General features: G+C 51.3%; 1 protein-coding gene across 8 annotated transcripts in view; it reads right to left on the minus strand.

Annotated features, from left to right (window-relative positions):
* Positions 1-14,437, minus strand: part of bnc2 (basonuclin zinc finger protein 2) — an 813,736-nt gene that overhangs the window by 132,053 nt on the left and 667,246 nt on the right. The window lies entirely within an intron of this gene.

The following is a 14,437-nucleotide window of genomic DNA, read 5'->3' on the forward strand; positions in this document are numbered from 1 at the left end:
GTCTTCAGTCACATAACAAACCAGGAAACTAGTGCTTTCATATTCAGTAATATTACACCTGATAAATGGGCACTGTTATCAAGTTAATACACGCGAGGAAACAAAGCAGGCCCCCCCTCCCTTAGTTATTAGGGGAAAGCAAAGTTTCTCCCCAGGGGACATGGCCTGTGCAATATGGGGAAAATCTGTAAAGTAATTTTAGAAGTTAATTTTGCCTCGATCTTGGTCCACTTGGCTAAGGGCTCGAAGACCAACCTCTTTTCTGTAACATGATGTGATAATCCCACCCCCCTAAGCCCAGAAACAGAAGGGAACATTCAAAATCGATTGATTTTTTTTCTTCATCTAAAATTCAGAATCTGAGCAGGTGTTTTCCCAAAAAGTGCGTCAGATAAAGAATTGACTCCCATTTGTAAAATCACCAAGCTCCTTGCTAGTTTCACAATTGGGCTCCTGACTACAGGATGAACGGGGGGAAGGCAGTTGATGTAATTTTAACGAGTCACTTGAGATGGATTAATTCAAGGATGAAACAAAAGCGGAACAGGATCTGCAACTTTAAAAAAAAACATTTTTCTGACATTTCGTTTTAAACACTGAAGCGATAAAGTCAGTGTAAATCATCTTCCTCCCCTCCCTTGCTAAGAAGAATCGCTCGATCATATTTTCATGTAGTTGTTCAAGATCAAAAAGCCTTATTTATTTACCCACTTGTAATACCAGCCACTGAAAATAGGCAGAAAACTTCCAAAAAATTTAAATTAAATGATAGAACGTCAGACTGATTTAGCAAACCTCGAGTTTGGGACTGGTTGGTACAGATTATAGAAACACCACAATCTGCGTTTGAATCAAGCCCAGACGGAGATCAAAGTCTTCTCTCCAATGAAATAGCTTTCACATATTTTCCCTCGAAAGTCCATGCCGTACTCATCAAGTGGAACTAACCACCTTCTTTCCCCCACTCCCCACAAACACAGTGCCAAAGTTCAGTTGAGTTTCAAGCTGAGGGGCTGGTTTAGCACAGGACTAAATCGCTGGCTTTGAAAGCAGACCAAGGCAGGCCAGCAGCACAGTTCGATTCCCGTACCAGCCTCCCCGAACAGGCGCCGGAATGTGGCGACTAGGGGCTTTTCACAGTAACTTCATTTGAAGCCTACTTGTGACAATAAGCGATTTTCATTTAATTTCATTTCACAAGACCACATTTTAAAACTTCCTACAATTAAGCACAGATTATACAAAGTTAGAAATTTCACTCCAAGGGACCACAATACATGGCTGGTGTAAGAGATGGAAATGTCACACCAGCTCAGCGGGAAGCATTCTTCCAAACTCCAGCGACGGACTAGTGGGAGCTTTACTCTGTGCCTACCAGTGCACATTCTGGGAATGATTGATGCTAATGGAGCGTGCAAAAGGACGACCAACTCTTTTGTACATTGGCCACCTTGATAACCATAGGTTCATTAATTCCATTTTTTTAATGTTTAGATGATAATTGCAATCAAGTCAGTTTGACAAGTCCAAACTTTCAGGAGCAGGGTGGTGAGGTTGAGTTATTTAGGTTAGGTTTTTAAAATCTTTCATGGGTGTGGGTGTTGCTGGCTCGACCACTGTTTATTGCCCATCCCTAATTGCCCTTGAGAAGGTGGTGGCAAGCTGCCTTTTTGAACCGCTACAGTCCATGCGGTGTAGGTACACCCACAGTGCTGTTAGGAAGGGAGTTCCAGGACTTGGAACCAGTAATAGTGATGGAAACGGTGAAATATTTGCAAGGATGGTGCGTGATTGGGAGGGAAACTGACTGGGGGTGGTGTTCCCATGGAACTGCTGCCTCGACCTTCTAGATTGTATGTGAAAGGAGCCTTGGGGAATTTCTGCAGTGAACCTTGTAGATGGTTCACATGGCTGCCCCTGTGCGTTAGATAGTGGAGGAAGTGATTGATTAAAGTAGTGAATGGGGTACCAACCAGGCAGCTGCTTTGTCCTGGATGATGTTGAGCTTCTTGAGTGTTGTTGGAGCTGCGCTCATCCAGGCGAGTGGGGAGTATTCCATTACACTCCTGACTTGTGCCTTGTCGATGGTGGACAGGCTTCGGGGGTCAGGAGGTGAGTTACTCACCGCAGAATTCGCAGTCTCTGACCCGCTCTCGTAGTATCTATAGGGCTGGTCGGAGAATCCCCGGGGGGGGGGGCGTCGCGAATCCCGCCCCGCCGCCAGCTGCGGTAATTCTCCGGCGGCGTTTTTTGGGCAGGCGGGGGCCGTTGGCAGCGGCCCCCCTGGCGATTCTCCGGGTCCCGATGGGTCGAGCGGCCGTCCATTATTGGCCAGTCCTGTCGGTGTGAATCACTCAACTCACGCACCGGCGGGACCTGGCAAGTGAGTACGCGTGGGCGGTCCTGGGGGGCGGGGGGGGGGGGGGGGGGGGGGGGGAGGCAGTGGGATCCGACCCCGGGGGGGGGGGGCAGGGGGATCCGACCCCGGGGGGGGGGGGGGGGGGGGGCAGTGCGAGCCGGCCCGGGGGGGGGGGGGGGGGCAGGGGGATCTGACCGGGGGGGGGGGGTCAGGGGGATCCGACCGGGGGGGAGGCAGGGCCCCCACGGTGGCCTGGCCTGCGATCGGGGCCCACCGATCTGCGTACGGGCTTGTTCCAGGGGGGCACTTCTTCCTTCCGCGCTGGGCCACTGTCGGGCTCTGCCATTTTGCCCAGGGGCCGGCGCGGGGAAAAGAACCCCCCGCGCATGCGCGAAAACACGCCGGCCGGTCTGTGCAAGCACGGAATCATGGCGCCCGTTCTCTGCATGCGCGAACTCGTGCTGTCCCTTCGCCGCCGGCTGGAGCGGCGCCAACCCCTCCGGCATCCACCTAGCCCCCGAAAATGTGGAGAATTCCGCACTTTCGGGGGCTGTTGACGCCGGAGTGGTTGGCGCCGGTTTTACCGCCGGCGCGGGGACTTCGTGCCCAGAAAGGAGAATCCCGGCCATTATGGCTGTTAATAATAATTTAGCATTGTCAAAAATACTACACATGGATTAGCGAGAGGCTCATGCATTAGCAAGACTGGACATTTGAATTCGATGCTCTGGATTGCTGGTGAAATCCTTCTGCAATTGTATTTCTGTCTACATGAAAGAATCTTAAAACAAGGGCAGCACGGTAGCATTGTGGATAGCACAATTGCTTCACAGCTCCAGGGTCCCAGGTTCGATTCCGGCTTGGGTCACTGTCTGTGCGGAGTCTGCACATCCTCCCCGTGTCTGCGTGGGTTTCCTCCGGGTGCTCCGGTTTCCTCCCATAGTCCAAAGATGTGCAGGTTAGGTGGATTGGCCGTGATAAATTGCCCTTAGTGTCCAAAATTTCCCTTAGTGTTGGGTGGGGTTGCTGGGTTGTGGGGATAGGGTGGAGGGGTGGGCTTGGGTAGGGTGCTCTTTCCAAGAGCCGGTGCAGACTCTATGGGCCGAATGGCCTCCTTCTGCACTGTAAATTCTATGACATCTATAAGGTCCACTGTGTAGAATCTTAAAATAAGTCAGGAGCAAGGCTGAATTCAACTGTAAAATTCGCCCCAGTGTTAAATGTTTCCCGGATTCAGTGAAACCATGAAGCAGGCATTTCCAAAGGTGAGATTTGGCCTCAGTGACGTGCAGTGTGCGAGACAGGGCAACTCACATCAAATAAAGGAGGACCATGATCACAGGCTGAATAGAACCAGATGGTGGCCATTCTGCCTTTTAACAACCCAGATAGTTAAACTGAACAACTCTGGGTGAGATTTTCCCCAAATTGCTGAGAGTTGAATCAGGCAGGAAAAGCTTTCACAGCTGCAATTCCAAAGTGCTGCCGAGGGGGGGGGCTGCTAAACTCGCCGGCAAAGCTGGGATTCAGAGAACCCGCCCCCCCCCCCCCCCCTCCCCCCCCCCCCCGGACACCGGGACACCTGGCAGACAGGAAGAGAATCACCATCCTGGACTGCCAACCTCCCCCCGCCCCTCCCCCAACACTCACCGATTGGGTCGTCCTCCCCACCCACCCGCACTGGAATTGGGGCACCCCTGCATTCTCAGTGTCCACCCTCACCCACCTCCATGGAGGCACTACCCTCACCTCAAACGCTTCCCCCCTGATGCGACCATCAATTCACACGAGACGGAGAGTTGAAGTGAACAGTGGTTTTAATCAGCTAGAGCTGTGCCTGCCTGCGACTGCTCTGTACTGAGTGCCGCCTACAGGCAGCAGATCTATATACCTCCCCAAGGGGGCGGAGCCACAGGCGGAGCCCACAAGGGCATCAACATAATACAATACAATGTAATGCAATACAATGGTGAATGGTAGCAGTGATACATTCATCACATTCACCCCCTGTTAAAAAATTGAAGTCCAGCGTGGGTGAAGTGGGCTCACAGATCGAGTCTGTCCGGCGCCTTGATCGTTCGCTGTGATCGTCTGAGCTCCGGCTTCGCTGCGGACACGGGTGTTGAACTTGTCGCTGCGGGCACGGGTGTTGGGCTCGTTGCTGCGGGCACGAGTGTTGAACCCGTCGCTGCGGGCACGGGTGTTGGGCTCGTTGCTGCGGGCACGGGTGTTGAACCCGTCACTGCGGGCACGGGTGATGGGCTCGTTGCTGCGGGCACGGGTGTTGAACCCGTCGCTGCGGGCACGGGTGTTGGGCTTGTTGCTGCGGGCACGGGTGTTGAACCCGTCGCTGCGGGCATGGGTGTTGGGCTCGTTGACTCCGGGAGCGTATCGTCTGGAGCTTCATCACTGTAGATTGGCGATGGGGGGAGGGAGGGTGTAGGCCATGTAGGTGCGGGGGTGGTGTTCAGTGTAGGGTGGGGGGGTAGGTGATGGTCTCAGGGGAACCGGCGGGTGCCAGATCCCGGCGGGAGACTGTATCTTGCCGGCCGTTGTGGTGCGCCATGTAGGCATACTGAGGCGTGAAGGAGCTGGACCCTCTCGACCAGGGGGTCGGATTTATGGCTCTTCACGTGCTTTCGGAGCAGGACGGGCCCCGGTGTTGTCAGCCAGGACGGAAGCGAGACCCCGGAGGTGGATTTCCTGGGGAAGATAAATAGGCAGTCATGAGGGGTCTCGTTCGTGGCTGTGCAGAGGAGCGACCGAATGGTGTGGAGGGCATCGGGGAGGACCTCCTGCCAGCGGGAAAGTGGGAGACTTCTAGACCGTAGGGCCAGGAGGACGGCCATCCACACCGTCACGTTCTCCCTCTCCACCCGCCCGTTTCCCCGGGGGGTGTAACTGGTAGTCCTGCTCGAGGCGATGCCCTTACCGAGCAGGTACTGACGCAGTTCGTCGCTCATAAACGAAGAGCCCCGGTCGCTGTGGACGTAAGTGGGGAAACCGAACAAGGTGAAGATGCTGTGCAGGGCCTTAATGACAGTGGCCGCGGTCATGTCGGGGCATGGGATGGCAAAGGGGAAGCGGGAGTACTCGTCAACGACGTTAAGAAAATACACGTTGCGGTCAGTAGAGGGGAGGGGCCCTTTGAAAGCGACGCTGAGGCGCTCAAAGGGGCGGGATGCCTCCACCAGGTGGGCCTTATCCGGTCGATAGAAGTGCGCCTTACACTCCGCGCAGATCTGGCAGTCCCTAGTCATGACCCTGACCTCCTCGGTGGAGTAGGGCAGGTTGCGGGCCTTGATGTAGTGGAAAGCCGGGTGACCCCCGGGTGACAGAGGTCATTGTGGATGGCCCGTAGTCGGTCATCTTGTGCACTGGCGCATGTGCCGCGGGACAGGGCATCTGGGGGTTCGTTGAGCTTCCCCGGATGATACACAATATCATACTTCTAGGTGGAGAGTTTGATTCTCCACCTCAAGATTTTATCATTCTTGATTTTGCCTCGCTGTGTGTTGTTGAACATAAAGGCTACCGACTGTTGGTCGGTGACAAGGGTGAACCTCCTACCAGCCAGGTAGTGCCTCCAATGCCTTGAGCTTCTTTATCGACCGAGGAGTGTCGAATCTCGGAGGCGTTAAGGGTACGGGAAAAAAAGGCCACGGGCCTGCCTGCCAGGTTAAGGGTAGCGGCCAGGGCGACATAAGACCATAAGACATAGGAGCGGAAGTAAGGTCATTCGGCCCATCGGGTCCACTCCACCATTCAATCATGGCTGATTTCAACTCCATTTACCCGCTCTCTCTCCATAGCCCTTAATTCCTCGAGAAATCAAGAATTTATCAACTTCTGTCTTAAAGACACTCAACATCCCGGCCTCCACCGCCCTCTGTGGCAATGAATTCCACAGACCCACCACTCTCTGGCTGAAGAAATTTCTCCTCATCTCTGTTCTAAAGTGACTCCCTTTTATTCGAAGGCTGTGCCCCCGGGTCCTAGTCTCCCCTGCTAATGGAAACAACTTCCCTACATCCACCCTATCTAAGCCATTCATTATCTTGTAAGTTTCTATTAGATCTCCCCTCAACCTCCTAAACTCCAATGAATATAATCCCAGGATCCTCAGACGTTCATCGGATGTTAGGCCTACCATTCCTGGGATCATCCGTGTGAATCTCCGCTGGACCCGCTCCAGTGCCAGTATGCCCTTCCTGAGGTGTGGGGCCCAAAATTGCTCACAGTATTCTAAATGGGGCCTAACTAATGCTTTATAAAGCTTCAGAAGTACATCCCTACTTTTATATTCCAAGCCTCTTGAGATGAATGACAACATTGCATTTGCTTTCTTAATTACGGCCTCAACCTGCAAGTTTACCTTTAGAGAATCCTGGACTAGGACTCCCAAGTCCCTTTGCACTTCAGCATTATGAATTTTGTCACCGTTTAGAAAATAGTCCATGCCTCTATTCTTTTTTCCAAAGTGCAAGACCTCGCACTTGCCCACATTGAATTTCATCAGCCATTTCTTGGACCACTCTCCTAAACTGTCTAAATCTTTCTGCAGCCTCCCCACCTCCTCCATACTACCTGCCCCTCCACCTATCTTTGTATCATCGGCAAACTTAGCCAGAATGCCCCCAGTACCGTCATCTAGATCGTTAATATATAAAGAGAACAGCTGTGGCCCCAACACTGAACCCTGCGGGACACCACTCGTCACCGGTTGCCATTCCGAAAAAGAACCTTTTATCCCAACTCTCTGCCTTCTGCCTGACAGCCAATCGTCAATCCATGTTAGTACCTTGCCTCGAATACCATGGGCCCTTATTTTACTCAGCAGTCTCCCGTGAGGCACCTTATCAAAGGCCTTTTGGAAGTCAAGATAGATAACATCCATTGGCTCTCCTTGGTCTAACCTATTTGTTATCTCTTCAAAGAACTCTAACAGGTTTGTCAGGCACGACCTCCCCTTACTAAATCCATGCTGACTTGTCCTAATCTGACCCTGCACTGCCAAGAATTTAGAAATCTCATCTGACACGTCGCTCTCCACCTGGAAGGGGATCGACTCATCCACCGCGTGCATCGCGGCCTTGGTAATGGAGGCCTTGATGCAGCTGAAGGCCAGGTGGGCCTCAGTCGTCAGGGGGAAGATGGTGGCTTTTATAAGTGGGTGGTCTTTGTCCGCATAGTTGGGGACCCACTGGGCATAATATGAAAAGAATCCGAGGCACCTTTTCAGGGCCTTGGGGCAGTGGGGGAGGGGGAGGTGCAGGAGGGGGCGCATGTGGTTGGGGTCGGGCCCCAGTACTCCGTTTTCCACGACATAGCCGAGGATGGCTAGTCGGATTGTGCGAAAAATGCATTTCTCCTTTTTGTAGGTGAGTTTGAGGGCTTGGGCGGTGTGGAGGAACTTCTGAAGGTTAGCGTTGTGGTCCTGCTGATCATGGCCGCAGATGGTGACGTTATCCAAGTACGGAAACGTGGCCCGCAGCCCGTACTGGCCCACCATTCGGTCCATCGTTCTTTGAAAGACCGAGACCCCGTTTGTAACGCCGAAGGGGACCCAGAGGAAGTGGAAGAGGCGGCCGTCTGCTTCAAAGGCTGTGTAGTGGCGGTCTTCCGGGCGGATTGGGAGCTGGTGGTATGCGGACTTCAGATCTACCGTGGAGAAAACCCGGTATGTGCAATCTGATTCACCATGTCCGCTATGCGGGGAAGGGGGTACGCATCGAGTTGCGTGTACCAGTTTATGGTCTGGCTGTAGTCTATAACCATCCGGTTCTTTTCCCCAGTCCTGACGACCACCACTTGGGCTCTCCAGGGGCTATTACTGGCCTCGATGATCCCCTCCCTCAGGAGCCGCTGGACCTCCGACTTGATAAAAGTCCTGTCCTGGGCATTGTACCGCCTGCTCCTGGTGGCGACGGGTTTACAGTCGGCGGTGAGATTCGCGAAGAGCGAGGGAGGGGTGACCTTAAGGGTCACGAGGCTACATACGGTCAGAGGGGGTTGGGGCCCGCCGAACTTCAGGGTCAGGCTCCTGAGGTTGCACTGGAAATCCAGTCCCAACAAGAGAGGAGCGCAGAGATGGGGAAGGACATACAGTTTAAAATTGGCGTACTCGGCGCCCTGTATCGCAAGGTTCGCGACACAGTACCCCCGGATCTGCACCGAATATGATCCGGAAGCACGGGAGATTGTTTGGGATGCGGGGGATATCTGGAGAGAGCACCGCCTTACCGTGTCTGGGTGTATGAAGCTCTCCGTGCTCCCAGAGACAAACAGACAGGGCGTTTCGTGCCCATTGACCCGGACGGTCATCATCGAGTTCCTGAGGTGCTTGGGCCGTGAATGGTCGAGAGTGACAGCGCCGAGCTGCAGGTAGCCGATGGGGTGGGAGGTAGCGAAGTGGTCCCAAGATGGCGGCCCCCGTCAGTCGCACGTGTCGGGCGGTGTTGAAGATGGCAGCCAAGGTGGCGGCCCCCATGAGTCGCACGTGTCGGGTAGGGTTAAAGATGGCAGCCCCCACGGGGCTGATGACGCGTACGAAAGGGGCGGTACCGGCAGGCACGTAGCCACGCTGCGGGGTCTGCGGGCCTGTGAGTCTGTGAGCCGGGCCTGCGATTTAGCAGCTTAGGATCTGGCCAGGCAGACTTTGGCAAAGTGTCCTTTCTTGCCGCAGTCGCTACAGGACGCGTTCCGAGCCGGGCAACGCTGCCTGGGTGCTGGTTCTGGCCGCAGCAAAAGCAGGGCAGCGCCCCGGGTTGGGCGGGCAGTCGCGCGGCACAGGCCTGGGTTAGGCAGGCAGCCCCCGGGTTGGGCGGGCAGCCCCCGGGTTGGGTGGGCAGCCCCCGGGTTGGGCGGGCAGCCCCCGGGTTGGGCGGGCAGCCGCGCGGCGGCACAGGCCTGGGTTAGGCAGGCAGCCCCCGGGTTGGGCGGGCAGCCGCGTGGCACAGGCCTGGGTTAGGCAGGCAGCCCCCGGGTTGGGCGGGCAGCCGCGCGGCACAGGCCTGGGACACCCTCTGGTCGGGTGTCCACGAGGGAAACGCGTGGTCGGAGGGAAAGCATTGAGGCTCTTGAAAGCTACCTCCAAGGAGGTGGATAGTTTTACCGTCTCTTCTAGGTCGAGGGCGCCCTTTTTGAGCAGGCACTGTCTGTCGTCGTTGGACCAGACTCCAGCCACATAGGTGTCCCGGATGGTGAGTTCCATGTGCTGCGAGGCCGTGACGTCCTTGTAATTGCAGTTTCGAGCGAGTACCCTCAGGTCGCGTAGGTATTCCTCCAGCGATTCCCCGGGGCATTGATGACGAGTGGTGAGGAGATGCCGCGCGAACACTTCGTTCACTGGCCTCACATAGTGTCTTTTCAGGATCGCGACCGCGTCTGCGTACGTGGTCGCTTCCTCGATAAATACGGAGACTCGATGGCTCACCCGGGCGTGGAGGAGACTCAGTTTCTGTGCCTCTGTGACGGCGGGCGAGGAGGAGGTGGCGAGGTGGGCCTCAAAGCAGCGGAGCCAGTGCAAAAAGATTCCTTTGCTTCAGATGCCTGTGGGTCGAGTTCCAGTCGATCAGGTTTGAGGCGATATCTTAGCTGATTAAATTGATGCGACCATCAATTCATACGAGACCAAGAGTTGAAGTTAACAGTGGTTTTAATCAGCTAGATCGGTGCGTGCCTGCGACTGCTCTGTACTGAGTGCCGCTTACAGGCAGCAGATCTATATACCTCCCCCGAGGGGGCGGAGTGCACAAGGGCACCAACATAATACAATGTAATGTAATGTAATACAATGGTGAATGGTAGCAGTAATACATTCACCACCCCACCCCCCACAACATAATGAGAACCATCTTCAATGTGGTGCACTACAGGCCCTGTCCCTGGTGTCGTCGTCCCCCCCCCGGCCCCCCCCTGCTCACTGGAACTGGGTGCCATATGCCCCTCACCACCCGGGGGCTATACTCAGTTCCATGCCCCCAGAGTGGCCGTTGCAACTGCTATTTTAGGAAACCAGTAGTGACTCCTGCCAGCGTGACATCACACTGGTTGTGTGGCGGAGTTGTATCCAATCGTCCTGGAAACAATGGTATTAAGCCTTATATTAATATTGAAAAGTAGTCAGTTTTGTGGTAATCAGGTTCATTCCCCGAGCCTGATTATGTCGCTGGCGGGGGAAGATATCAAACTGAGATCTCGCCGCCGCAAATCCCACCCTCTCGTGAGAGTTCGCGGCCAAGGTAGGATTTGCTCCCGTGGCCAACAGGCCCTGGGAACCTCGGCCTCTATTTCTATTCCAGTTTCAATGTGTAAATGTTTTGAGCACCAAATGGCCTTCCCTGCTTTTAAAGTTACTGTGTCTCCACGATATAAAAGCTGCAATAATCTACTTCCTGGTCCTTCACAAAGGTAATCATCATTAACCAGAATTAGCAGATGTATTGGAGTCACTGAACATTCTCCAGTCTAGAACATTTTCTATATGAATCAAAAGATGCTTTCAAGTATTATTCTAAATGGTGATTCATGAGATTTTAATATCATAGCATGAAATTCGATTATATTCAGACTCTCTGTCATCGGTGCTGATTAAATCGCCAGGCCAACAATATTTGTGCTTATTTCCGCTGCTTAATCTGAGGATTTAAAGTTTGGAGTTTTCAGCTTTCGTGACGTGGATTTTCTAAAAGTTTCACTGCCATGACAATGCGGTGTGAAAATAACTTATGGGCACTTTCCCTGGTTTTTGCAAAACAACTTTCAATGAAATACCCCAAAGCAGTGATGAAAAACCTTGAATGGGGAGTGCTGGCCTCTCGGGCATCCCTCCTCTCTCTCAGTGGGCTGCAAACCTGAAATCGGGACTTGTTCACTCTCCATGACCCTGGAATAAAGCTTAAATGCATTTAATGCACACCCAATATTTCAGAGCGTGTTATAGAAAATGCTTCATCATTTCTGAATTATTGTAACTGCCATCAACTTCAAATGGTAGAAACAAAAGACACATTTACACTCTGATTGGACACAGAGAGAGCGCAGGACTCTCTCAGTGTGAGCAATCAACACACACACCTCACTCGCCCTCGCTTTGTGTGTGGACCCCTTTAGCCAAACCGGTAAGAAAAAGCTTGGCTGTGAATCAGCTGAATGTGACGACCCTGCGTGTGGGCGACGATCAACAAACTGTCTCGTGGAGGCCGCTCTCAGGGCCCAGATGGCCCGCATGTGGCCCCTGGGCCTCAGGTTGTCCAACACTGCACTAAAGGGTCAATCACACAGGAAGGAAATTAATAAATAAGCCAGATCGGAAGGCCAGGCACAGTCATTTCATGGGGCCTGTCTTCTAAACAGCTGCTGATTCACAATTGAAGTAAATCTCAAATCTGATTTGTTCATCCAAGACTAGGACAATATTCAAGTTAGACATTATTTTCCAATACAAATGTTCGGATAAAGTGTTTAAACTTTGGAATGTTTCAAAGAAAATATTTTTTTTTATCGCAAAGGACAAATTTACCTCTTTTATGCAGGTTAACCCAAAAATGACAGAAAAGGCTGGTGACAGATTGCATTGGCTTCATTGCCCTCATACAAAAAATTGGCCATTCCTAACTCCGAAGCCACCTGTTCCATCACACATTGAAAATTGCCATCCTTCTATTCAAATCCCTCCATGGTCTCATCCCTCCCTTTCTCCGAAATGTTCTACAACTCTCTACGATGTGATAAATATGCTCCTTCAAATCTGGTCTCTTGGGTTTCCTGAATTTCCTTCCTTCCAACCTTGGTGGCCATGTGGTCAGCCGCCTTGGCCCCAAGCTCTGGGATTCCCCCCTGAAATCTCGCCACTTCCTCTGCTCCTTTAAGATGCTCCTTAGACCAGATTTTTGATACCCTGTACCAGTATCTCCTGATGTGTCTCGATGTCCAATTTCGACCGTCAACTCCCATGGAGTAGTGTGGGACACTTAGCCATGTTATTGGCGCTATTGAAATGCAAGTGTTGTTGAAATTCCAGAGAAGAAAAGATACATCGAAACTACTCTAGTTGGAGCCCATGAATGTGTATTCCAGCACGGGATTCCTTCCCACTCTTTTTGTAGATCCTCTGTTTTTAAAGTGTTTTTATGTAGAACTCAAAAACGTTCCAAAGAAGATGAACTGTGCTGAGTAGAAATAGTGAGTTGAGCAGATAGTAGCATAGCACACCGGAGCAAGGGGAAAGTAACATCGTACTATGTTACTTAAATAGAATTCCAAAAACCCAGATTAATATTCTCGAGACATTAGTTAAAATCCCGCCATGATATCAATCTTTAAAGGTGGTGGGACATATTGAGAGAGTGGTTAGAGAAGTTTCTGGGATCTTGGGCTTGATAAATTGAAATATTGAGTGCAAAATGGCAGGGAAACTATGCTGAGCCTGTATAACTCTCAGTTTAGGCGACAACTAGAGTATTACATTCAGTTCTGATCGTCACTCTTTAGGGAGCATGTGACTGCCCCGGAGAGGGTGCAGTGGACATCTCCCAGAAAAGTTCCAGGGGTGAGTGATTTTAGCGATAAGGTTATGTTGAGAAGCTGGGGTTATTCTTCTTGGAAGAAAGAAGACTGGAAGGTGATCGAACAGAGGTATGCAAGGCTACAATAGATTTAGATAGTTTAGACAGAGGAAGGTTGTTCCCATTAACTGAAGGGTCAGGATGAGGGACACAGATTTTTGGAGCAAGGTGAAACTGGAAATGAATGATTTAAAAAAGAAATTGGACCGACACTTGAAGGAAATAAACTGATCGGGCTACTGGAATAGTGCTGGGGACTGGGGCTGACTGGATTACTCAACAGAGAGCTAGCATGGGCTCGATGGGCTGAGCGGCACAAGTCGGGAGTGTAATGAATACTCTCCACTTGCCTGGATGAGTGCAGCTCCCACAACACTCGAGAAACTCAACAACATCCAGGACAAAGCAGCCCCGCTTGATTGCTCCCCCTTCCACAAACATTCAAACCCTCCACCAGCGATGAACAGCAGCAGCTGTGTGTACCATATACAAGATTCACTGCTGCAACCCATAAGGCTTCTTCAACAGCACCTTACAAACCCCCACCCTCTATCGCCTAAGGGGACAAGTACTGCGGACTCATGGGAATACCACCACCTGGGGGTTCCCCTCCAAGCCACTCACCATCCTAACTTCAAAATATGTAGTCGTTACTTCACTGTCGCTGGGTCAAAATCCTGGAACTCCCTCCCTAATAGCACTGTGGGTGTACCTACACCACATGGTCTGCGGCGGTTCAAGAAGACAGTCACCACCAACTTCGGGTTCAATTACGGATGGGGAATAAATGCTGGCCCAGCCTGAGTCACCCATATCCCATGATCAAACAGAAAAAAGGTATGTTTGGAGCAATGAGGGATGGAGGGAGGGATGAACCAACGATGGATGGAGGGAAGGGCGGAGCAATTTGAAAATAAAGCACATGAGAAAAAAAACATTTGACTAAAAGAGCAAAGAGGGAATGAGGGCAGATTGCATTATTGCCTCTGCAATATGTGTGTTCAATAAATATGATTGCGATTATTCAAAGGGATGTATCAGAGGGAAGCTGCAGTTGCACGTTAAAGCAATATATATTAGCCAATAATGACACTGAGCATTAGACTGAAATTACACATGTACAGTTTAGTCACAATATGTAGCAATGACCATTCTCAATTATGTAGAAATTATACAATCACTGCACATTATACAAACTGTAGTTATTCTTTATATATCACAATAATATATATTGTACAGATATTAAGATTTTGCTACTATTATAGACTATATTGGAAATATATATTCTCATGGTTTCTCCAATAATAAAAAGTGATATTAAATATACTACTTCATTCATATATTCTGTTCAAGGGGTATTTTATTCATTCCTCAATACATGTTGGTAAAACAGAATTTGGAAACCACAATCTTTTCTTGCAGCAGAGGGACAATATACGCTCATATAATTTAGGAAGGAAGACAAGAGTCAATTAAAGCTGGTTTAATGTGAAACGAATCATTCACACTG

This window comes from Scyliorhinus torazame, chromosome 9 (genome assembly GCF_047496885.1).
Source record: "Scyliorhinus torazame isolate Kashiwa2021f chromosome 9, sScyTor2.1, whole genome shotgun sequence".
In the NCBI taxonomy this organism is placed as follows: Eukaryota; Metazoa; Chordata; class Chondrichthyes; order Carcharhiniformes; family Scyliorhinidae; genus Scyliorhinus; species Scyliorhinus torazame.